This window comes from Rhinoderma darwinii, chromosome 5 (genome assembly GCF_050947455.1).
Source record: "Rhinoderma darwinii isolate aRhiDar2 chromosome 5, aRhiDar2.hap1, whole genome shotgun sequence".
NCBI lineage: Eukaryota > Metazoa > Chordata > Amphibia > Anura > Rhinodermatidae > Rhinoderma > Rhinoderma darwinii.
This window is the reverse complement of record NC_134691.1, coordinates 56,084,666-56,112,408: the sequence shown is the minus strand read 5'-3', so window position 1 is coordinate 56,112,408 and position 27,743 is coordinate 56,084,666. Positions and strand designations below refer to the sequence as shown.

Genomic DNA, 27,743 nt, shown 5'->3' with positions numbered 1-27,743 from the left:
AGAGGACCTGTCCCCTCTCCTAACATGTATTTTTGGTAATTGAGTGTATTCTCGATAAAATAACAATTCTGGAGCATCTTTTCTTAGAACTCTATCCTTTGCCGTTCCTCTGTTTTTACTCCTAGAAATATATAAATAAATTGACAACTGGGTATTACATTCCCCTTGTTAATAGGGTGTGTCTATTCAAAGCCTGACAGTGTAAGTGCTTATTGGACTGTAGGGACATGCCCCATTGACAATGAGAATGGTAACACCCAGTTGTCTATTTATTCATACATTTCCAGGAGGAATAACAGAGGAATGGCACAACGGGGAGTACAAGTATTTACTAAAATAGACATGTCAGGAAATTTTAAAAATGTGGTTGATTTATTCCAGAAACAGAATTACTCTTGCTCATGGGTTGTGTCTAGCATTGCAGTTTAACAATATTCAATTGAAAATTGTTGCGGTTTCTGGGGAAAAGTAGCCATGTTTTCTAATCTCACACAACCCTCTAAGGCTGTCATTTGCTCATAGTAATTATGGTACAATATTTGTTCATCAAAGTAATATTCTGTAAATATACAGATAAAATATTTTTATAATGTATTTCATTTGTATCCATTTGTTTTTACATGTAGGCACTTTAACATTCATTAATTGTGTTCATGTAAAATGGGGGACAAGAGTTCAAGATGTCTTCACCTATGCCAAGATCTTGGCTCTCCTGATGATCATCTCAGTAGGTCTTTGGAAGATTGGCCAAGGTATAGTTATTAGTTCTCAATGCTTCTGTAGAAACAAATTATTCTGTACTGTGTTTTCCAAAATGGTGTCAAGTATAACTGGAAACTTATTCCTATCGAGAAGATTAAGAAAAAGACGATAATGCATGAATGAGCCAAAAATATCAAGGGTAGTGAGGTCAATACATAGTAAGGCCTTGCTAATATCTGTATTTGAGGCTCCGTTAGGAGCCTCCATCGCAGATTCAGCGTGCTGCGCTATTAATTCCAGAAATACCCCGGACACCCGATGGAACCCGGTGGAACTCATTAAAATCAATGGGTTCAGTAAACCGCCGGTGGTGTCCGCTGTGCAGCAGAACTGGTGTGTCTGGTATTTTTGTTGCTCTGCTCCTATGATGGAGGAGAGCAATGGAAATAGTGAACACAGATGTGAACATACTGTAGGCTTTGTTTCAGGGAATAAACCGATATTATGACATTGGTGCTGCACTAGGGATATGTTCGGAGCTTAATTATGAAAATTGTCTGTATCTAGCACAATCACTGAGTAAAATAGCCGGTCTTCATAATGCTAGTGTTCTCCCTAAATCTGTCCAAGAAAACATTATCAAATGACAGCTCTTGAGTTAAAGAGGGTGTCCCACAAAAATTATATATCGAGTGGTGGACATACGTGTGCATTAACGCTCTATTCATTCTCTTAAGGAGTGACAGTAGTAGCCATGTGAGCAAATGTCCACTCTTCTTCTCCATTAAAACAGGACCCTCATTCTCGTGATTGCTGGAGGTCCCAGCGATGTTGGGCACACATCATTAGACATTGATTTTCGTGGGAAAACTCCCTTTAAGTAGTCACTTTAATATTCACACTCACACAATAAAGACAAACACTTCAATTTAAATGATAATAGCTGTCCATATTGAAACATACACTGAATGGGCACTTTATTAGAGACACCATCTAGTAGCGTGTTGGACCTCTTTTGGTCTTCAGAACTGCAGCAATTTATCGTGGCATAGATTCCACTAGGTGTTGAAATTGTTCTGCAGTAATATTGGCCCATGTGAACAGGATAGTTTTTCGTAGTTGCCACTACAATGCTTAGGTAAGCCCTACTGTTCAAATGTCCATAAACAGGTATCAGAGGACACAGGGTGTGGCAAACAAAATACCCCACTCCACAACTCCACCTTTCTGAACTGTTGACCCTTGACAGCAAGGGCTCATTGATTCATGCAGCTTTGCACCAAATTCTGACCCACCAATCAGCATGGTGCAACAGAACTCTGGACTCATTTGACCAGGTGGTGTTTTTCCACTGCTCAGTTATACATTTTTGTGCTCTTTTGCCAACTGGTGTTTAGCCTTTCTGCTTCCCTTAATCCCTTGAGGACAGCCTATTTTTTAAAATCTGACATGTGTCACTTTATGTGGTAATAACTTTGGAATGCTTTTACCTATCCAAACGACTCTGAGATTGTTTTCTCGTGACATATTGTACTTAATGTTAGTGAAAAGAATTGGTCGATAAATTCAATATTTATTTGTGAAAAACAGCAAAATTTAGAGAAAGTTTGCAAATATTTGCATTTTTCTAAATTTAAATGTATCTGCCTTTGAAACAGATAGTAATACCACACAAAATAGTTACTATTTAACATTTCCCAAATGTCTACTTTATATTTGCATTGTTTTTTGAACATCCTTATATTTTTCTAGGAGGTTACAAGGCTTAGAACATTAGCAGCATTTTCACGCATTTTCAAGAAAATTTCCAAAACCTATATTTTTATGGACCAGTTCAGTTGTGAAGTGGCTTTGAGGGCCTTAAAACAGCAATCAGAAAGTTTCTTAACCCTTTAGGGGTTTCGCAGGAATTAAAGCAAAGTAGAGTGACACCATTTAAAAAACGACACCCTCAAGTAATTTATCTAGGGGTATAGTTAGCATTTTGACCCACAGGTTTTTTGCCAAATTTATTGGAATTAGTCTGTGAAAATAAAAATCGACTTTTTTTCTGGAAAAACATAGACATTTTTCAAACATGAGAATTTTTAGTTTTGTTATAAGGTTTTTTAGAGCGGACAATTTTAAAAATGGGTAAAAGACCAGAATGATAAAGGGAGGGCGGGTGAGGGTTTAAAAGTATCAAATTTCTAATCCAGGGATGTATGGCAGATGCGGAAACAGTCCTTCATGCAGAGTCCAGGTTTGAATGGACAAGTGTCGCACAGATATGTGGTATCCTTTCAGATACGTCTTTTTGTGCAGACACGGCACCTTTTTGTGCACTGCATTTTTTTCCTGTGCCAGGCACTTCACTAGGAGAATGCTGTCCAGGAAGAATTTGGGAAATGTTACTTGGAGCAGCAGAAGTTTCCCCCACCTTGTCTAAAAGTAAAAGAAGTTTAATATTTTTTTCTTGGTACTCCAAGTATGTACCCGGGTGGCTGGCTTTTCTGAAAATTAAAAAGGAATTATATAGTGCCAGCTGGACAAGGTACACTGACTATTTCTTGTACCAGATTTTGCTTTTCCTCATGGCACTATATGGTTTTAAGACCTGATCATTCAGGTCAACCCCCCTCCCCGCATGAATTTATTATATGCCTGAGTGCACACAGGCTTCATCGTGGATGATGTGAATACATGTGTGGGGACAAGGTTGCAGCTGGCATCATGCTTAGTTGACAGCATGCATACATCTTTTTTTGTCTCTAAATTTGATACACAGGACCCCATCCTGAAGCAATGCCCTGCTTTCGCCAATTGGCATGGATTGGCTGATGAGGGTCTTGGGGAGGTGTATTTTTTGCACTTACCCATACGCAACAGTTGTTTTTGTCTATTAGACATTTGAACAGGGGTACACTTGTGTACCAGTTGTCCAAGTACAAGTTGTACCCCTAATCAAACAGTGGGTGCAGGAGGTCCCACACTATCTTCCCACTGGTCGTAATGCAGGGTGGACAATCGGGGGGTTGTATTGTCCTGTCCTTTCCCTCATAAATCCGGAAAGCATGTGTGTGTCCAGTCTCAGATTCACACAGTTTGTACATTTTGATTCCGTATCTGGCGCGCTTATTTGGCAAATAGCAGAAACTTCAGTCTGCCCCTGAAGTGCACCAGGGATTCATCTATGGATATTTATTTTTCGGGGGTGTAAATTGCAAAAAAATGTTGGGAAAAAATATTAATGAGGGGCCTAATTTTATAAAGTCTGTCAAAATTGGGGTCATCCTGGAGGGGGCATTGGGAGTTATTACTAAAATGAAGAAATGTATAAATGCCTTCAAAGTGGGGTCTGGTCATTGTATTGTGGTACAGAGGACAAAGATACTGGGGGTGACCAATCACGGCTTGCAGTACCAAGCTCAGGCAGAACGGCAGTTCCAGAGTCAGGCAGAACCTGGGAACTAACCCTTCTGCGACTACGAGGAGGGCGAGAGAATGAACTCTGGTTCAGCATTGCTCGCTGAGTCTCTATCAGACGTGATCATGGCATACACCTCTTCAGCGGTGTAACATCTCTCTGCCATTTTATAAATGTAAGTGTATATATATGTAGTGTATATACATACGTAGCTCAGTGAACTATAACAAACAGTTGTATAACAAAGATTTTTTTTCATATCTTTTTCATTTCACTAACACACTACGTTTTCTTGGGTTTCCTAATTTTTTTTCACATAAAACACTAAACACTAACACCGACAAACACAATTTTTTTTAATTTTTTTTTATATAACACTTAGTAACACTTACTACACTTACTAACTGACACTTACTGACGCTGACTAACTGACAATGGCGTGACTGACAGTCACAGATTGACGCTGACTAACTGACGAGCTCACGGACTGACAAGCTAAAGGACTGATGCTGACAAGTGATGTGACTAATTGACAGTGACGGATTGACACTGACAGACTTACAAGTGACACGACGGATTAACACTGACGAACTGACCACTAACACAATAGATTGACGCTGACTAACTGACAAGCTCAAGGACTGACAAGCTAAAGGACTGATACTGACAAGTGACGCGACTAATTGACAGTGACGGATTGACACTGACAGACTGACAAGTGCCACGACAGATTAACATTGATGATCTGACAACTAACACAACGGATTGACGCTGACTAACTGAGAAGTGATGTGACTAATCTACAGTGACAGATTGATGCTGACTAACTGACAAGAGATGCGACTAATTGACAGTGACAGAGTTACAATGACAGGTGGACAAGTGACGCGACGGAGTGACACTGACAATGCACTCTACAGATTGACACTGACAACTGACACAATGTATTTGACACTGACAAACTAACGCGACGGATTGACACTGACTGACAACTGACAAAAAGAAGTGACATAGACAAGCTAGAATAATTAGAACAAAATCTAATTATTTTTTTGTGAATTATGATGAAAAAATGAAATAAAAAAATTCTCCCTTATACACTGGAAGGGGATGAGAGGATTGGAAGGGGTTCATGTCTGTTTTTCACTCTGAGGGACAGACAAAACGGCACAGGCTCTGATCTTCAACTTCTCTTCACCTACTAAGAGATCAGAGCCTGTATCCATTATTTTTAACCCACCCTGGGTGAAAACACACTGTGATTGATGGGTCTGAACCCACCAATCACAACAATCTCTGGCAATGGACCACTGCTATTGGTCCATTGTCGGTCACATGGGGCAGGGGGGAAGGACTGTAATTACCATTCCCGGAATTTACTACAAGTGCCGGGAACAGTTTAAAACAGAAATACAATGTGATCTGTGGATCTGTACAGATCCACTGATCACATCGATCGCTGGCATTGGACTGCTATTATTGGTCCATTGCCGTTGACTGGGAAGTGTTAGTTGTCAGGGACAGCTGAACTCCCGAGTCCCGTTGCACACACAATGTGCACTGGGAACGTCTCATTAACTATAAGTCCTTGTGCGGGAAGTAACCTTCGTCCAGGACGTACAGTTGTGTCCTCGTGCGGATAGGGGTTAAACAGCACTGGCACTCAAAATGATCATCTGTTGTTATAGCACATCCGTGTTAAGGGAATGACAAGTTGTGCATTCTGACACGTTAGTTAAAGCACCAGCATTGGATTCGGCTGCAATTTTTTTTACTGTGCATCAGAACGAAATTATTGAAGTCCACAGGATCCCCTTTGGTTTGATGATTTTCCTTGATCACACCGTTGTCAGTATACTCTCGACATTGATGCAAAATAAAACCCCACAAGGTTGGCAGTTTTTGAAATACTGGCCCCGGGAAGTCTAGCACCAATAACCATGCCTCATTTGAAGTCGCTCACATTACTAGATTTTCCTATTCTAATGTGGATTCAAACTGAAATGTATCCATGGAAAACTTGCTCACTTGATTTTATTCTGCACTCCGGGTTCACATGTCTAATTTCCATACAGGGAAGCTGCAATCGTAAAGGGCCGGTGTCTCTAATAAAATGGCCACTCAGGGTATACTGTACACAGAAAAACGGCATCTTAGGAAATTAACATTAGCCATTATCTCAACAGAGATTGTCCTTGAAGCCATATTTATACTTCAGCATACAGGATCTGCCCTAGCTATCATTCCTGCAGCTGATACCAACTTGGAGTCTTAAACTTTACCGTGCAGAGCGCTATAAGATATATGTTCCCCGCTTCTCCAAAGACCAAGCCCCTGCCAAAAACATGCAGACTAACAGTTTACATCTTCCCCACTAATACTATACCCACAGTAGTTGCCCTTCGTCATCAGCTCATTAAGGACGATAAACCAGCACCAGTTGCTGTGACAGCATGTTGTGCCGGAGAAGCCATAATACGCTGTAATGTGGGTGTAGAGGTCCTGACATGCTGTGCCAGCCACTGGGCTCTGTAATTCAAGCAACAAGCCGTTATAAGTGATATACACTGAGCTATGATGCCTATATAAATTAGTAGTTACTATTAGACATGACGGCAGCTTTAGACATTTTCTTCTCTTCTTCAAAATGTGAATAATTCTGATTCACTCTAAATCTCTAATTTATTCTAACTATTTCTAGTTACTATAATTAGCAAAAATTCTGTAATTTATGATGGATGCAGAACTGTTATTGCTCAGTGAGCTGCAAACTACTTTCCATGTTGTCAATTGCTCGGAGTGTTGAAAGTTGCTCACTTAGATCCAGAAACTGGACTTCCAAATGGGCAATTCTCACACACCCTGCACCGCAGTATGATCCCACAAACGGCTGTTCAAGGAGAGCAGACATGGCACAGGATGTACACTGGGTAGCATTGGCAGCAATGGAGTTCATTGTGTCTAATGGGGATTTAACAATCAGTATAGAATTGTAGGGAAAAAAATACACTAAACACCCCAAACAACAACAATTTTATGGAGGTGCAGTATTTCTCAGTTTGTGTGTGTTGTGAGAGTGGAGGGGGATGTAGGTGCAGTATCTCTCCCTCAGTGTGTGAAAGCCAGCATGCTGTGAGAGAGGAGAGGGAGGACCAAGGGGGATATATTTTTTTGCTATGAGCACACAGCACGGTTTGTATATCACACAAGGAACTCGAGAAACATGGGGAGAGAAAATATGAATTTCCAGAAACAACTTAACCCGTTAGTGACCGGCCCATCGTGTTTCTACGTCGGTCACTAACGGGCCTTATTCCGATGCCATAGACTTTTTACGTCGCGGCATCGGAATAAATTTACAGAGCAGGGAGATGTCAAATCTCCCTGCTCTCAGCTGCTAGAGGCAGCTGAGGGCTGGGAGCGTCCCTGCTCTGCCGTGTGAGATCGATATAAGTATCGATCTCACACGTTTAACCCCTCAGATGCGGTGCTCAATAGCGAGCACCGCATCTGAGTGGTTTTGTAGAGAGGGAGGGAGCTCCCTCTCTCCCCCACCGACCCCCGGCGATACGATCGCCGAGTGTCTGTGTCTCTAATGGCAGCCGGGGGTCTAATAAAGGCCCCCAGGTCTGCCTGGAGTGAATGCCTGCTAGATCATGCCGCAGGCATGACCTAGCAGATGCCTGTCCGTATTAAATGGTCAGGCAGTAATACACTGCAATACAAAAGTATTGCAGTGTATTATAAATGCGATCGCAGAATCGCATATTATAGTCCCCTAGTGGGACTAGTAAAAAAGTGAAAAAAAAGTTTAATAAAGTTAATTTTAAAAAAAATGTGAAAAAAAATGAAAAACCCAGCTTTTCCCCTTACAAAATGCTTTACTATTAAAAAAAAAACAAAATAAAGTTAAAAAGTTACACATATTTGATATCGCCGCGTCCGTAACGACCCCAACTATAAATCTATTACATTATTTAACCCGCACGGTGAACGGCGTAAAAAATTTAATAAAAAACTATGGAAAAATTGCTGTTTTCTGTGAATACTGACTTTAAAATGTGATAAAAAGTGATCAAAAAGTCGCATCTACTCCAAAATGGTACCAATAAAAACGACAAGTCTTCCCGCAAAAAAAATGCCCTCATACAACCGCATCGGCGAAAAAATAAAAACGTTACGGCTCTTCAAATATGGAGACACAAAAACAAATAATTTTGAAAAAAAAGCGCTTTTACTGTGTAAAAGTAGTAAAACATACAAAAACTATACAAAGTTGGTATCGTTGCAATCGTAACAACCCGCTGAATAAAGTTATTGTGTTATTTATACCACACGGTAAACGGCGTAGATTTAGGACGCAAAAAAGAGGGGCAAAATTTCAGATTTTTTTCTATTCCCCCCAAAAAAAAGTTAATAAAAGCTAATCAATAAATAATATGTACCTAAAAATGGTGCTATTAAAAAATACAACTTGTCCCGCAAAAAACAAGACCTTATACAGCTATGTCGACGCAAAAATAAAAACGTTATAGCTCTTGGAATGCGACGATGGAAAAACGTAAAAAATAGCTTGGTCATTAAGGTCCAAAATAGGCTGGTCATTAAGGGGTTAAGGGAAGGAAAGCAGACCCAAAGCATGATGCCCTATCCTGGTGATAGATTCTGTAACAGGAGGCACATTCTCACATTCACTGTTCTTTTCCCAGGTGAAACTGATAATCTACAGGCTCCATTTCAAGGCTCCACCACTAATGTGGGATTTATGGCTCTTGCTCTCTATTCTGCTCTTTATTCTTATTCTGGATGGGACACACTAAACTTTGTCACAGAGGAAATGAAAAATCCAGAGAGGTTTGTTATTCTGGAGAAATAAAGTATTTGCATCTGTTTACAAATGGTGTATTCATTATTGTACGGAATGTCATAACTCACATCAGTCCATGTCCCTGCGTGGCTCATCATCTAGACTCCCATACGTGCATGCTGTTAAGGTAGAATTACTTGGGAAGCCAATTAATCTATCAGAATGTTTCTGGAGTATGGGAGGAAGGGGAAGAAACTATTTTAGAACCATGCAAACGGAAAAATAGGAAAGCGCAGCCTGCTGCTGCAACAAAAAAATGTATACTCACATTTTCCAGCCTGGCGAATGTCAAAAAGTCCCCCTTTTGGCATCTGTCAGGCCCACATGGACCCATGTGGCATATGCGCCAGAAGCTTTTCCATTACATATAGGGCAGGTACAATGCAAAGAGCAGGGTAAATAAAGCCTTAACCATTGACTTTAATGGGTTCTGTCGGCTTTCCGTCAGGGTGTCTGTGATTTTACCGGACATAGCGCAGCATGCTAATCCCTGCCAGATCTGCGATGGAAGCCCCAACAGAGCCTCTGACGCAGATGTGAATGAGGTCTAATAAGGGAGTGAACTGCTGCAGGGAAATCAGATTGACTATGGTTACTCTTCCTAGTGCCATCATTAGAATCCATATGCCATGTACAGCTCCTATATTCTGCGAGAGTATGTAGCTACTTTATGTGCATTAAATGTGCTACTTTTCTGTCGATTTCTGTACATACTTATGCTGAGTATATAATTAATATTAGATCTCCTAAATGGAATCAAATAGGGAAAAGTTATTAGAGTCAAAACAGAAAAAAAGTAACAGTACTAATATGCTATGTTATGTGTATCATATGTCATTTTTATACAGATTTTTATAAACTATTCATGTTATTTTGTTTTCTTCAGGAACCTTCCTCTTGCTATCGCCATCTCAATGCCAATAGTGACCATCATATATTTGCTGACCAATGTTGCATATTACGTGGTTCTGGATATGGCAGATGTTCTCACAAGTGATGCAGTGGCTGTGGTAATTCCTCATAAACATATACTGTGAAAACCATTCCATAAGATTATAGTGATTCTTATTATTTTTATCTTCTGGTTCCTGCCAGTATGACATACGTATTACTATTGTTTTTACAGACATTTGGAAATGAAGTGCTTGGTCGTGCAAAATGGCTTATCCCAATAGCAGTAGCAATGTCTTGTTATGGTGGATTAAACTCATCCATAATTGCAGCTTCAAGGTAAGAGAATATCGGTGAAGTAATCTGCAGGTAGATAATATTGGCAGCACCTGACACATACTACAATATACTGACCTGAGCATTAAAGGGACACTCTGGCTAAAACTAAACTTTCCATGTGTACCATTATGGCAGGGGTCTCAAACTCGGGCGGGTAAGTGGGCCACATATGGAAAAAATGTGAAGTTGACGGGCCGCATTACTTTCAGATTTGATACTTTACAAAATTGTTGTTAAGCAATTAGTTATTTGAGCTACTATAATAAAACTACATTACTATAATAATACGACATTACTATAATACTACATTACTATAACATAGGACATTACTATAATACTACATTACTATAATAATAGGACATTACTATAATACTACATTACTATAATAATACTATATTACTATAACATTACTACATTGCTATAACACTGCATTACTATAATAATACTACATTACCATAACAATACTACACTATTATAACAATACTACATTACTGTAATAATCCTACATTACTATAATAACACTACTACATTACTATAATACTACATTACTCCAAAAATATTACAGTACTATAAGAATGCTACATTACTATAATAATAATAGCGCTAGGTCTAAACGTGCTTATTTCAACAATCCAGTTTTACAGTTTAAGTGTCACTAAATGCAGTCCGGTGGCTCAGTTAGCAGCGTTTGGCAGACACACAAATGTCAAGATTAGGCAGCCCCCTTTTAGATCGTGCCACAGAGCCCTCTATAGATACTGCCACAGTGCCCTCTATAGATACTGCCACAGTGCCCTCTGTAGATACCGCCACAGTGCCCTCTGTAGATAATGCCACAGTGCCCTCTGTAGATAATGCCACAGTGCCTTCTGTAGATAATGCCACAGTGCCCTCTGTAGATAATGCCACAGTGCCCTCTGTAGATAATGCCACAGTGCCCTCTGAAGATAATGCCACAGTACCCTCTGTAGATACTGCCACACACCCACCCGTAGATAATTCCACCGTGCCCTCTGTAGCTAATGCCACAGTGCCCTCTGTAGATAATGCCACTGTGCCCTCTGTAGATAATGCCACAGTGACCTCTGTAGATAATTCCACAGTGCCCTCTGTAGATAATTCCACAGTGGCCTCTGTAGGTGCTGCCACAGTGCCCTCTGTAGATGCTGCCACAGTGCCCTCTGTAGATACTGCCACAACCTCCCAGTTAATGTCACGGTGCCCTCTGTAGATGCTGCCACAGTGCCCTCTGCAGATAATGCCACACACACCCCTTATAGATAGTGCCACAGACACCCTCAGTAGATAGCTCCATTGGGGTTCCCTCTAGAAGTGGAATCCCCAGCCAGAGCGTTGCCGACCCTTTGGCCAGGGATTACTCTGCTGGAGAAGCCCCTGATGTCACTGTCCATACACAGTGACGTCAGGGGATCCTCCTGGACCGTAATGTGATGTCAGGGGCAACCCCAGAGCCGGTGTCCCAGAGCAGAGCACTAGTATAGGCTCTGCTCTGGAACTCTGGGGAAGAAACTGACATTAGTGTCCATATATGTCCAGAGCTGGAGTCCTGGAGCAGATTGCTACTAGCACTCTGCCTGGGATTCCAGCTCTGCGCCTGACATCACGGTTCATATATGGACAGAGATATCAGGTGCAACCCCAGAGCTGGAGTCCCGGGCAGAGCGCTACTAGCGCTCCTACTGGGACTCCAGCTGTGCTCCTGACATCACCGTCCAGCTCTGGGGAAGCCCTAGACATCGCTGTCCATATGTGGACAGCCTATACTAGCGCTCTGCCCGGGACTCCGGCTCTGGGGAAGCCCCAGACATCGCGTGTTGATATATGGACAGTAATGTCATGGGATTCCACAGAGTCCCGGAGCAGAGCCTATGCTAGCACTCTGCCCAGAACTCTGCTCTGGGGAAGCCCCAGACATCGCGTGTCCATTCATAGACAACGATGCCAGGGGATTCCACAGAGTCCTGGAGCAGAGCCTATGCTAGCACTCTGCCCGGGACTCAGGCTCTGGGGAAGACCTTGACAACACTGTCCATATATGGACAGCGATGTCAGGGAAATCCACAGAGTCCCGGAGCAGAGCCTATACTAGCGGCCACAAGCCGCAGATGACAGCCTCAGGGGCCGTGTGCTTGAGACCCCTGCATTATGGTATTCCATGTATCAGTTTCTCACCTGTTAGTTTTCTTGCTGCTTCTAACTCTAAATATCAGACTGGGATAGTTGCTTAGCAGCAGTGTGAATCCGGCTCGGTGACATGTTTTGTCCACTTGATTCTATGAGATCTACGTGTCACCCATCACAGGTTTCAGCAGTTCCTGTACAACACTATTTTGCACAGGGGGGAACGGGACAGAAACTGCTATCATCAGCTACCACTGATACTTAGACAGGTTCCTGTCACACAGGTATAATGTAGATGAATATAGTGCAGCCGTCCTGTCTGTATACTTATGCTTTCTCGCTTATTTAAGAGAATACATAGGGAATGATAATCTCAGTATCCCCCAGCATGCAGAAATGGTATGGTTTTTATCTGGTCATCTGATGCTGTTCTGAAGCTTCATAGGATTGATAGCAAAGCAGAGAGGAAGAGGAAGCTGGGGAAGTCTAAGAACCAAGATGGAGGCTTTCTTAAAGCACAGACAAGGCAGTAGTTCAAAAGTAAGTCCAGTATACATAAAAGAATTGTAGAGTGTGGTATACAGTCAGGTGGGGAATGCAGACATGGAAAGTTGTGTTTCAACTAGAGGTCTTCTTTAAGGCATCATGCACACAACCATATTACAGCTCCATTTTGTACAGAGCCATAATAAGGCAATATATGAACTACACAGCGTATCTCTTATTGAATTCAATCGCAATACAAGAATTTTACGCTCCAAAGTACGCTTGAAAATAAGCTGTTTGAACATGGCCTTACTGTAGCTCCATTATGCCTCTGATTTACTACAGACGGATATGGTGATCTTTGTCTGTTGGTTTCCACACAAATACGATAGAAATAAAATTGTGACATGACATATTATAGAGCTATTTTCCCACATACGGCACCTGACAAAGTATGGCACAAACTTTTTCATCTGTGGCTTCATCAGTACTCAACATCTATGGCAAAAGATAAATATTTAAACGGTGGATACCGTGCTCGTAAGGGTAATGTTCACACAGCCTATTTTCAGCTAATTTTCGGGCCATAAACGCCCTGAAAAATGGCTGAAAATACGGGGCTGAACGCCTCCAAACATATTCCCATTGACTTCAATGGTAAAAACGGCGTTCCGTTCCCACGGGCCGTTTTTTTTTACGCGGCCGTTTTTAAAAACGGCGCGTAAAAATATGCCCCGTAAAAAATAAGTGCATGTCACTTATGGAAGAAAATATAGATATAGTTGGTGTTGCTGAAACATGGCTGGACTCTTCACATGACTGGGCTGTAAATCTACAGGGTTTTACACTTTTTCGGAACGACAGGACAAATAGGAAAGGTGGTGGTGTATGTCTGTATGTGAGAAGTGATATGAAGGCGAGTGTGAAAGAGACAATAGTGGGTGAATACTGTGAGGAGGTTGAAACCTTGTGGGTGGAACTAGAAAGGGAGGTAAACACTGAAAAAATTACTTTTGGTGTAATCTATAGACCCCCCAATATAACTGAGGAGATGGAAGGTCAGATATATAAACAGATGGAGCAGGCTGCACAGGCGGGTACTGTAGTGATAATGGGAGATTTTAATTTCCGGGATATTAATTGGTGTCATGGTTCAGCTTCAACTGCAAAGGGGAGACATTTCCTCAACCTGTTGCAGGAAAATTTTATGGGCCAGTTTGTGCAAGACCCGACTAGAGGTGAAGCTCTGTTGGATCTGGTCATTTCTAATAATGCAGATCTTGTTGGGAATGTCAATGTTCGTGAAAACCTCGGTAACAGTGATCACAATATAGTTACATTTTACCTATACTGTAAAAAACAAACGCAGGCTGGGAGGGCAAAAACATTTAATTTTAAGAAAGCCAATTTCCCCAGGATGAGGGCGGCAATTCAGGATATAGACTGGGAAGAACTAATGTCAAATAATGGAACAAATGATAAATGGGAGATTTTCAAATCTACTTTGAGTTATTATAGTGCAAAATGTATTCCTATAGGTAACAAGTATAAACGACTCAAATTAAACCCCACATGGCTTACACCTTCTGTGAAAGGGGCAATACATGACAAAAAAAGGGCATTTAAAAAATACAAATCTGAGGGTACAGCTGTAGCCTTTGTAAAATATAAAGAGCTTAATAAAATCTGTAAAAATGTAATAAAATTAGCAAAAATACAAAATGAAAGGCAGGTGGCCAAGGATAGTAAAACAAATCCTAAAAAATTCTTCAAGCATATAAATGCAAAAAAGCCCAGGTCTGAACATGTAGGACCCCTAGATAATGGTAATGGGGAGTTGATCACAGGGGATCAAGAGAAGGCAGAGTTACTAAATGGATTCTTTAGCTCTGTATATACAACTGAAGAAGGAGCAGCTGATGTAGCCGGTGCCAGTGCTGTTAATATATCAGTTGATATACTGAATTGGATGAATGTAGAGATGGTCCAAGCTATATTAAATAAAATAAATGTGCACAAGGCCCCGGGACCAGATGGGTTACACCCTAGAATTCTTAAAGAGCTTAGTTCAGTTATTTCTGTCCCCCTTTTCATAATATTCAGAGAATCTCTAGTGACTGGTATAGTGCCAAGGGACTGGCGCAGGGCAAATGTGGTGCCTATTTTCAAAAAGGGCTCTAGGTCTTCCCCAGGTAATTATAGACCAGTAAGCTTAACATCCATCGTGGGGAAAATGTTTGAGGGGCTATTGAGGGACTATATACAGGATTATGTGACAATAAATAGTATTATAAGTGACAGCCAGCACGGTTTTACTAAGGACAGAAGTTGTCAAACTAACCTAATCTGTTTTTATGAAGAGGTGAGCAGAAGTCTAGACAGAGGGGCCGCTGTGGATTTAGTGTTTTTGGACTTTGCAAAGGCATTTGACACTGTCCCCCATAGACGCCTAATGGGTAAATTAAGGACTATAGGTTTAGAAAATATAGTTTGTAATTGGATTGAGAATTGGCTCAAGGACCGTATCCAGAGAGTTGTGGTCAATGATTCCTACTCTGAATGGTCCCCGGTAATAAGTGGTGTACCCCAGGGTTCAGTGTTGGGACCACTATTATTCAACTTATTTATTAATGATATAGAGGAAGGGATTAATAGCACTATTTCTATTTTTGCAGATGACACTAAGCTATGTAATATAGTTCAGACTATGGAAGATGTTCATGAATTACAGGCAGATTTAAACAAACTAAGTGTTTGGGCGTCCACTTGGCAGATGAAGTTTAATGTAGATAAATGTAAAGTTATGCATCTGGGTACCAACAACCTGCATGCATCATATGTCCTAGGGGGAGCTACACTGGCGGATTCACTTGTTGAGAAGGATCTGGGTGTACTTGTAAATCATAAACTCAATAACAGCATGCAGTGTCAATCAGCTGCTTCAAAGGCCAGCAGGATATTGTGGTGTATTAAAAGAGGCATGGACTCGCGGGACAGGGATGTAATATTACCACTTTACAAAGCATTAGTGAGGCCTCATCTAGAATATGCAGTTCAGTTCTGGGCTCCAGTTCATAGAAAGGATGCCCTGGAGTTGGAAAAAATACAAAGAAGAGCAACGAAGCTAATTAGGGGCATGGAGAATTTAAGTTATGAGGAAAGATTGAAAGAATTAAACCTATTTAGCCTTGAAAAAAGACGACTAAGGGGGGACATGATTAACTTATATAAATATATTAATGGCACATACAAAAAATATGGTGAAATCCTGTTCCTTGTAAAACCCCCTCAAAAAACAAGGGGGCACTCCCTCCGTCTGGAGAAAAAAAGGTTCAAGCTTCAGGGGCGACAAGGCTTCTTTACAGTGAGAACTGTGAATCTATGGAATAGCCTACCGCAGGAGCTGGTCACAGCAGGGACAGTAAATGGCTTTAAAAAAGGGTTAGATAATTTCCTAGAACAAAAAAATATTAGCTCCTATGTGTAGAAATTTTTCCTTCCCTTTTCCCTTCCCTTGGTTGAACTTGATGGACATGTGTCTTTTTTCAGCCGTACTAACTATGTAACTATGTAACTATGTAACTTCTTGAGCCGTTTTTGGAGCCGTTTTTAATTGTCTCAATAGAAAAACAGCTCCAAAAACGGCCATAAAAAACGCATCAAAAAACGCTTGATGCATAAAAAATGGCTGAAAATCAGAAGCTGTTTTCCCTTGAACCATGGTGACTTTATTATTATTTTTTTAAATATAACTAGTCGAAAAAATAGAAGGGGTGCCAATAGGAACCAATCAGATGGCAGCTGTTAATGAGAAGTGAAAGTAGTGGTTTGACTACAGCTGTCAACTACGGCAAGTTGGAAAATTGCTTATTGTAATTGTATTATCATTTCACTGTACTTCAAAGTATTTTATTACATGATTATGTAATCCTCTATGTTTATGTCCTCCAAACTTCTTGCACTAAACTGCTTGCAGCCTAGAGGTTACAACATTTTCTTATCATGATAATTACACTATTTAAGCAGGCACTCTATGCAGAGGAGGCACTGTGCACTACCTTCTTTCATAGTAATGCCACTCAAGTGGGCACTGGCCACAAATAAGCAACATGATTGAGCACAAAGCCTACACGTTCATGAGTCAAGGACAGGGCTTTGTGTAAAGTAGGTGCAGCTAGAACTTACTACTGTACCATAAACCAGTGAACATTAAAGGAAATCTATTCATGTGTAGAAAAAGAGCTTCCAATTAGACAGTTTATACCAGTGCTTCTCATACTCTGAGGTGTCCCCCAGTTCTTGGGGAGTCGCGGCTGGTGAGGAAGTTCTGATAGGAGTTATCCTATGCTGATCCCTTCTTCTGCACAGGCTCATCTCTAGTTACGCCAATAACTAGTTTAGCAACATTATTGACCTATGTTGCTTATTTTAATATAACAAATGAATTATATAATAAATATATATTAAGCAATATTTGTAATTTTGGTATGAACAACGACCACTGGAAAGGCCCAGGCGTTACTATTTTTTATACTTAAACTGAGATCATAAGAATATAAATATATTTTTATTCTCTCAGACTCTTTTATGTTGGAGCATGTGAAGGCCATCTGCCAGCAAGTCTGAGCCTGATCCATCTGAAAAATTTTACCCCTGTGCCTGCCCTTCTCTTCAATGTAAGTACAATAAACAGGAGGCATAAATGTTATAATAAAAATGTTCAGGCTTGTGTATTAGTGAATTAATCATATTTGAATACAGAAAAAAGTCATAGTTACAGAAGACATACATTATTATTAGAAACTCTATTGATATGTACACAATGAAACAATATTTGTATGAAAGGAAAATTCCCACACAATTTTGGTATTTACAGGGCTATTATACACTTAAATACTGGGCCCTTCCCATGTCCGCCATCCAATATTTTGTACCCAGGTGTGCTCCACTCCTTTACTCTAGTTTCTGTAAGGTCTGGGTAGGGAGACAGACAGGTGAGCCCTAATCTACCCGCCACTCAGTCCCTGCCTACTTGCATGGCCCGTCCTAGGCGACGGCGTACAACTACACTCAATATGTGCACGACAGACAAACAGACAAGGGAAATGGGGCAATTGCTAAGGGAAATTGGGCAGTTGCCCACGGCAACACCGTGAGCAACAAGAGTAGTGAACGAGCCGAGTCAAACCAGGAGTGTACGAGGTACCAAACGCAGAGCAGGAGCGTAGTCAGTAAAGCCAGGGTCGATATGAAGCAGAGGTCAATAGTAGAAGCAGGAACAGCAGAGCCAGGAAACATAAGAGAATCACAGGCAAAGACAAGAATCAAATGAAGGTATAAATAGACCGAGGGCGGGAGCTAGAACCGTCTGGCCAGGCTGTGATAGGTTCTCCCACTCCTCAGCCTACCAGCCTGAGTGGTAGGAGATCGAGTCACTCTATCAGACCTAGGAGCAGATGCAGACTGATTAACCACGGGCGTCGACACAGAAGCTGTGTCCGGCAGATCCTTTACAGTACCCCCCCCCCTTTTATGAGGGGCCACTGGACCCTTCCTAGGTGGACCTGGCTTATTGGGGAACCGAAGATGGATCCTCATGAGCAATACCCCAGCGTGAACATCCCGGGCGGGTACCCAAGTCCTCTCCTCAGGCCCGTATCCTCTCCAATGGACCAGGTACTGGAGGGAGCCTTGGACCATCCTGCTGTCCACAATCTTGGCCACCTCGAATTCTACCCCTTAAGGGGTGAGAACAGGGACCGGAGGTTTCCTCGAGGTAACCAAGGACGGGGAGCAGCGTTTCAGGAGGGAGACATGAAACACGTCGTGTATTTGAAAAGACGGGGGTAACTCCAGCCGGAAGGAGACAGGGTTAAGGACCTCAATGACCTTGTATGGCCCTATATACCGGGGAGCAAATTTTTTGGACGGAACTTTAAGGCGCAAATTTTTTGAAGACAGCCGCACCAGATCCCCGACCACAAACAAGGGGTTAGCAGAACATCTTCTATCTGCCTGAGTCTTTCGTATACTCTGGGACGTCTCAAGGTTCTTCTGAACCTGGGCCCAGATTGTGCACAGTTCCCGATGAACGACATCTACCTCGGGATTGTTGGAACCATCAGGAGAAACGGAGGAGAACCGTGGATTAAACCCAAAATTACAGAAAAAGGGGGAGACGCCTGACGAGTTACTGACCAGGTTATTAAGGGAAAATTCAGCGAGGGGAATGAAGGAGACCCAATCATATTGACAGTCAGAGATAAAACACCTTAAATATTGTTCTAGAGACTGATTAGTCCTCTCAGTTTGGCCATTAGTTTCAGGATGGTAGGCCAAGGAGAAGGACAGATCAATCTCAAACTTTTTACAGAAAGCTCTCCAAACAATGAAACAAATTGTACCCCTCTGTCAGAAACAATATTGACAGGAACCCCATGGAGACGCAGGATGTGTTTGACAAACAAGGTAGCTAAAGTCTTGGCATTGGGTAGTTTCTTGAGGGGCACAAAGTGGCACATCTTACTGAAGCGGTCTACTACAACCCACACCACCGACTTGCCTTGAGGTGGAGGCAGATCGGTGATAAAATCCAAGGAGATATGGGTCCAAGGTCTCTGGGGAATGGGCAAAGAACACAGTAAGTCCGCTGGTCGGGACCTGGGAGTCTTGGACCTAGCACAAATTTCACAAGCGGCGACGTAGGCCTTAATGTCTTTAGGCAACCCAGGCCACCAATAGTTTCTAGCAATGAGGTGCTTGGTACCCAGGATGCCTGGATGGCCAGATAGTGCAGAGTCATGATTTTCCCTGAGTACCCTTAGCTGGAATTGCAGGGGAACAAACAGCTTGTTCTCAGGAAGGTTCCCGGGAGCTGAACCTTGATCAGCCGCGATTTCGGAGACTAAGTCAGAATCATCAGAGGATATTATTATACCTGTGGGCAAAACACAAGCAGGATCTTCCTCCGAAGGAGGGCTGGCCATGAAGCTATGCAACAGTGCATCAGCTTTATTATTTTTAGACCCAGCCCTATAGGTGACCACAAAGTTGAATCTAGTAAAAAACAACGCCCATCGAGCTTGTCTCGGGTTTATCCTCCGGGCAGATTCTAGGAAAACCAGATTCTTGTGGTCAGTAAGGACCATTACCTGGTGCCTAGCCGCCTCCAAGAAGTGGCGCCACTCTTCAAATGCCCATTTAATGGCTAAGAGTTCGCGGTTGCCCACGTCATAGTTACTCTCAGTGGGCGAGAACTTCCTGGAGAAGTAGGCACAGGGACGGAGATGGGTGAGGGACCTGGTACCCTGGGACTAGACAGCACCCACTCCCACCTCGGAGGCGTCAACCTCCACGATGAATGGCTCCATTTGGTTAGGCTGAATCAGCACTGGGGCAGAGATAAAGCACTTCTTAAGGATCTCAAAAGCCTGGACCACCTCCGGAGGCCAGTGGAGGAGATCAGCACCTTTGCGAGTAAGATCTGTAAGAGGCTTAGCGATGACCGAGAAGTTAGTAATAATTAGCAAACCCCGGGAAGCATTGTAACGCCTTCAGGGAGGCAGGTTGGACCCATTCAGCCACAGCCTGAACCTTGGCAGGGTCCATGCGGAATTCATGAGGAGTGAGGATTTGACCCAAAAATGGTATCTCCTGCACCCCAAACACACATTTTTCGGATTCAGCAAAAAGTTTGTTTTCCCGAAGGGCCCGGAGCACCTTCCTGACATGCTCAATGTGGGAGGACCAGTCCTTGGAAAACACAAGTATGTCATCAAGGTACACTACAAGAAATACATCCAGGTAGTCTCTTAAAATCTAATTTATGAAATTCTGGAAGACCGCGGGAGCATTACACAACCCAAAGGGCATGTCGAGGTATTCGAGATGACCTTCGGGCATGTTAAAAGCAGTCTTCCACTCATCCCCTTCTCTGACTCGTATAAGGTTATAAGCCACCCGAAGATCAAACTTAGAGAACCATTGGGCCCCTGAACCTAATTGAAGAGATCAGGAATCAAAGGAAGGGGATACTGGTTCCTTACAGTGACCTTATTCAAGTTTCGGTAATCGATGCACGGCCTAAGACCACCATCCTTCTTCCCTACGAAGAAGAAGCCAGCACCTACCGGAGAAGTAGAGGGGTGAATGTAACCCTTGGCCAGGCTTTCCTGGATATATTCTCTCATGGCCTCACGTTCGGGACAAGAGAGATTAAATATCCTACCCTTAGGGAGCTTAGCTCCTGGTACCAAATCGATTGCGCAATCGTATTCTCTATGAGGAGGTAACACTTCGGAGGCCTTTTTAGAAAAAACATCAGCGAAGTCCTGAATAAACTCAGGTAGAGTGTTCACCTCCTCAGGGAGAGAAATAAAATTAACCGAAAAACAGGACGTCATGCATTCATTACCCCATTTAGTAAGATCCCCAGTATTCCAGTTAAACGTGGGATTATGCATCTGCAACCAGGGAAGGCCTAAAATCAAATCGGACGATAATCCCTGCATCACCAGTACAGAGCACTGCTCCAAATGAATGGAGCCAACAATGAGTTCAAAAACAGGGGTATGCTGCGTAAAACAACCATTAGCAAGTGGAGTAGAGTAGATACCCACTACCGGGACAGGTTTAGGCAAATCAATCAATGGCATAGCTAGAGACATAGCAAATTTCACAGACATAATATTAGGAGAAGACCCTGAATCCACGAAGGCACTGAGGGTGGCAGACCTACCCTCAAAAGAGACCTGAAAGGGAAGCAAGATCTTATTAGGTTTCATATTTACGGGAAATACCTGTGAGCCCAAGCGACCTCCCCGATGGTCACTTAGGCGCGGAAGTTTTCCGGCTGCTTATTCTTACACCTAGGACAGTTGTTCACTTGATGTTTGTCATCCCCACAGTAGAAGCAGAGACCATTCTTCCTACGGAGCTCTCTACGTTGTTGGGGAGACACGGAGGCCCCGAGTTGCATTGGTTCATCCGAGTTTTCCGTGAAAGAACGAAGCAACGGAACCTCGGGAGCCATCATGGGGGAGCCAGAGGAGAAGGCACAAAAACGTTCAAGTCGTCGTTCCCTGAGACGTCGGTCAAGACGTACCGCTAAAGCCATAACCTGTTCTAGAGAGTCAGAAGAGAGATAGCTAAGGCCCCATGCACACGACCGTAAAAAACCTCAGCACTACGGAAGGGTGTCCGTTCCGTGGAAATGTTTCGGGAATTATGGAACATGTCCGTTCATAACCTACATTACAGCGCCCATCTCCTTATGTAGGAGACAGGGCACTTATAATGTGGTGACAGAGCCTCTTTAAGGTGGGACAAGATTTTAAAATGACAATGTGACCCAGACTCAACAGGATAGCACTTAAAAGTACTGGACAACTGAGCTGAGGCTGTACCAGATTACTGGCTTCTGGGGTTTATTATTTTGATTGGGGTTTATTAGCCCTGCATATATGCCCTTTTTCTGCAATGGTAACAGTAAAGTTTCTAATAGTGATAAAGTGTATGTGCATTTTTTCTAGAGGGTAGGTTCCCACAATAATTTCCTCTGGTGGGCCCAAGGTACCTCTGTCTGACACTTGATAGGGGGTTGTACTATGATCATTATGGCTGCTTTATAAATTACATATTTTATGGTTGGTCTGTAAAGGTTTAAATTCTGGACAACGCCTATAAATTGACAAAAATTGTCAGATGGATCAACAACTCCTCCTCCACTCCATGTTGTCAGTGATCGACACTTGCCTCCCTATTGATTACCAGATACTTTTGATAAATGAGGCCTAGTTATCGATTCAAATAAATGAACATTAATGGATGGATTTATTTTACCAAACAGCTTACATGGGTATAAAATAACAAAATAAGTAATATTCACCCTACCAATCCCTGCTTCTCTCATTCTGACACTTCCTTGGTCCATATCTGGTCTCTGTTTTTCTGGCTTCATCAATGACGCATCGACACAACATGTGATCGCTGCAGCCAATCTCTGGCCACAGCAGAGACCTCAAAGGTGTCGCGCACCAATGCTACAGCCGGTGACGTCAGGGGCTTCCCCGGGCTCAGCACTTAAAAACTGATCCATTGACTTTTATGGGGGCTGTCAGGCCGTGAAAACGTCCAAAAATAGGACGGCCAGTATTAAAAAAAACGGCAGTGTGAATTCACCCATAGAACTTCATTGTTCTGAAAACAGCCGTATGACGGATATTAAAAGAAACTGTAGATCGAATACAGCCTTACATGTCCGAATGCACAGCTCGTCGTTCCTAAGCACGTATGGGCTATAACAGCAGAAGACCATTTTCAGTGCCATTGCTGTCTAAGGGAAACAAAAAAGACAAAACTCCATTGGACAAAAGAGCGCAAAAATTGGATCACTGAGTAGAAAAACATTGCCTTATCACATGAATCCAGATATCTGTCGCAACATGCTGATATAGCACAAGCAGCATGAATCGATGAACCTGTCAGGTCTCAACAGTTCAGGCTGGTGGAGGTGGAGTAATGGTGTGGTTCAAGTAATGGTCCCAGTAATGGCCTGGGTCCTCTAATCCTGTGGATGAACGTTTAAAGTGTAGCTAAACGTTTGACAAATTTCTGACATGTCATAGTGACATGTCAGAAGTTTGGATTGTAAACATCTTGGTATCCTCTTACCTAGAGATCCTGCCCTTTTATACTCTCTCAATTTTAGCTCATTCTTACAACACATTCAAACACACTTGAACGGCCTAACCTTACCCTTTGTGGCTTTCAAATCTTTTTTAAGACCTACATTCTCCTCAAATTCTTATACTTAATTCAGGCAGTACCCATTGTCCTTTTTTATTAAATTAAGGAGAGTGTTTGCGCGATTCTTGTGGTCCAAAAAACACCCCAGACTATCGTATCGTTCACTGTCTCTGCAACCTCACCAGGGTGGGGCTGGTCTGCCGGACCCGTTAGATTACTATCAGGCGGCACATTTAAGTGGATGGGTTTCCTTGTGCAGAGGAAGTGAAGACCCTCCCCATGTCGCGCTCGAATGCAATTTGTTGGGGGATTTACACTCCCCGCTGTTGTGGGGATTGTTCCCGCACCTTCCTGTCTCCAAAAACATTAGCCCACTCTCCAGAGGCACTATAATAGCTTTTCGCTCCTATCTTGCCTCTTCAGATCTGCTCACACAGTTTTCCCCGCATGCCCCCTTGCGTATGGTTCCTATTATATTGGGCGGTAAACCCCCACTGGAGGGCATCTGGGACTCATTAGGGAGCATCCCCATTTCAGAGGTCTTTGATGACCTGATTTTCGCAGATGTCTCATACATTTTACCATCGCACCATACCAGTGGCGGATTAAGAAGAACATGGGCCCTGGGCTGTTACCCAAATTTGGGCCCCACTTCCTCACCGCTGCGCCATAACTATTGCTAACACTACCTTTTTGCACAAGCATTAACAAATGGGTGTCACGATTCCCCTTTCACAGTGCTGTGTCCCTACATACTGACAGTATCACACTGTGCAGGGACACATCCTCCTGACAAGGGGATTGGTAACACCAATTTTTCTATCAGCCCTGGACGGCGCAAAGATGTTATGTGGAATACAAGGATTTCCTATAATAAACATGTCAGGAAAGGGGACAGATTCTCTACAAATCCAGTGACTCACAGGTGACGACGTCTCAGATGCTAGTAGTTTTTTTTCCTCTTTTCTTTTCCATCCGGTCCAGAGCTCATGACGACTTCTCCTGGCCATGACCCATTTCTGCAGCCCTTAAATATAATATCACCATGCACTGCGCCCCTGAATATAACTGTGTCAAACACTGTAAAGTAAAGCACCACATACACAGTGCCCCCTGTAGATAGCGCCAACCCCCATGTAGACAGCGCCACACACACCCCCCCTGTAGATAGAGCCACACAGCACTCCACCCTTATATATAGTGTCACACAGCGCTCCCTTCCTTATATATAGTGCCACACAGCACTCCCTTCCTTATGTAGTGCCACACAGCGCCCCTCCCCCCCTTGTATATAGTGTCACACAGCATCGCTACACTGAAGCCCTGGGATGACATTTTATCCCATATGACTGCTGCAGCCTGTGATTGGCCTGCGATTGGCTGCAGCGGTCACATGGGATGAAACGTCATCCCGGGAGGCCGGCCTGGACGAAGAAAGAGAATTCTGGGCAAGTATAAGATTTTTATTTTTTCTAAATTGCGTTACATGACATCTGCTATCTGTTGCGGGTTTTAACTCCCCATTGAGTTAAGAGGGGAAAACCCGAAACAAATGAGCAGTGATTAAGCAAATACAATTGACATGCTGCGGAATAAAAACCTGCACCGCAGGTCAATTTCTGAGCATTTTTTCCACTTAGTTATGCAGCATGTGGATGAGCATTGCTCACATCTAATCTACTCTGCTGCTACGGTTTTAGGGCTTGTCCACACTTAATGGAAAATACGCAGCAGAATACAGTAGCGGCAAAGTGAGTGAGATTTACCAAATCTCATCCAGACGCTGCTTAAAAAATTTCCGACCAGACATTTTGTCCTGCGGTGCGTATTTCTCGTACTGCAGCATGTCAATTCCTGATGCGGAAAGTGGACTGAATTGCTGCGTTTTTTCAGAGGAGACGTCACCATCTCCCAGCAGTGAGAAAAATGCAGCAAAATACGCACCATTTTCTGCAGCAAAAATGCAGGAAATGGTGCTTTTTTTTCTGCAGCAGAATTTCTGCAGAAATATATATATATATACACACACATACACACACACACACTATATACATATATATACACACACACTATATACATATATATACAGACACACATACAGACACTGTATATATATACATACAGACACATGTACACATCACAGACACACGAGTATGCACATTATACACATATAAAGTACACATTGTAAACACACATGAATATTCACATTATACACATATAAAGTACACATTGTAAACACACATTAGTATGCACATTATACACATATAAAGTACACATTGTAAACACACATGAATATGCACATTATACACATATAAAGTACACATTGTAAACACACATGCACTTACCTTTTATGCAGGATATTTGTGAAGGGCGTTCAGCAGGTTGATGTGGGGATTCTTCACTCCAGCACTTCAGTCCGACACAGAGCCGTCAGACAGTCTCCCCTCCCCCATGTCCCGACTGCTAGCAGCAGGAGGGATGTGTAGAGCAGGGAAGGGGTCTGGAGGGGGAACTTCTAAAGCAGAACAGGGAGAGATCGCAGCACAGACCACGTGCTGCTAAGTAGGACAGAAGCTCACCTCGCCTCATGACAGATGCAGTCCTGGCACCGAGGCTCCCTCCGGTGCTAGCGACGCCACTGGGCATGAGGGGGTTCGGACGGCCATGGGCCCCCTGGGAGCCTTGGGCCCCGGGCGGCCGCCCGAACCACCCTAATGATGATCCGCGACTGCACCATACTAACTCTTTGCACTTGTTGGGTTTTCGCCATTCCTGTAAAACGTTAAAAAATAGCTTCCCTGTTCTCCCTGAAGCTTCCTGGCTAGATGTTCTCATCCGCTTCCCCTCACCCCCTAAAAAATTACTGTCCAAAATCTATTCTGACATCATGATTCGTAAAGTCCCTGCAGACGGAAAACTGAACTTCATTCAGGCGTGGGAAGTGGAATTGGGGATGATCATCGGCGAACCCGACTTAACCCAGATACTCAGGGGTTCTCATGGCTTCACTAGATGTGTGAGAGTTCAAGAAAACGCCTTTAAAACCCTCACTCGGTGGTATAGGACCCCAGAATTTTTGTTCAAAATAGGTTTCTCCTCAGATGATCTTTGTTGGCATTGCAGAGCCCACACTGGTTCACTCTCGCACATCTGGTGGAGCTGTCCAAAGATTACTCCTTTCTGGCGGGCAATCTCCTCCTCCATTCTAGCTGTTTGCAACAAACATGTGACCTTTGGTTCTCTTGTGGAAACCTGATCCAACACTTCAACCCGCAAAACATGATCTAGTGACTTTCATGATTACCTTGGCAAAATGGAAAAGGAGAGAAAAATCCAGCGCTGTGTTGATTTTAAAAAGGAAATATATTCCCAATTTTATTACAAAAACAATTTAAAAAACACAAGGAGACGCAGTCTCAAAGTGTATGTGGTAGTGGGCTGTATAGCCTTAGCCTACGCGTTTCGAGCAAACATGTTGCTCTTAGTCATGGCAAAAGAATGGCTTATCCCCTTTAAATGGAGGTCTATTGAACCACCTTCTATTGGAATGTGGGTTGATAAGGTTGATCACCTCTGTAGGATGGAGGAGCTTGCTAGTTGGGAAGATAGGAATCATGCTAGATTTGAGAAGACCTGGGGTCCTTGGAGGGCTGCCAGGGACGCTATTGCTTGGGATTGATTTACCCTCCCCCTCATGTACCTAGTCCATTCCCTTGCTTACTTCCTCCGATTCTCTACCATTGTCTCTCAATCCCTTAACTTGCATGAGCACAGTTCTCGTTCTCTCCTTTGTACATAGTTTTTACATTTATGTTATGTTTCCTCTGTACTTCATATTGCTGTATTTGCTTCTTACATCTCTTGTGTATATTTTGTGTATGTACCTGTTATTTGCTGGAATATGACTTGCAGAGCTTATCTAATATGTAATTATCTCCTTTGATATGCAAAATATTGTGAATGTTTTCTTTCTATAAATAAAGAATTGATAAAAAAAAAGAAGTTTGGATTGTTGGGGGTCCGAGCACTGAGACCCTTGCCAATCGCTAGAACGAAGCAGTTGAAGCGTTCGTGTGAGCGCTCAGCCGCTTCATGTCTGTTCGACTATTTACGGAAATAAATGTATCGGAGTACGGATTCAATAGAAAGTCTATGAGCCCGCAC

The 27,743-nt window shown here is 42.8% G+C and overlaps 1 pseudogene; it reads left to right on the top strand.

The window, feature by feature from the left end:
• Positions 1 to 27,743, top strand: part of LOC142652430 (Y+L amino acid transporter 2-like) — a 53,162-nt pseudogene that overhangs the window by 5,325 nt on the left and 20,094 nt on the right.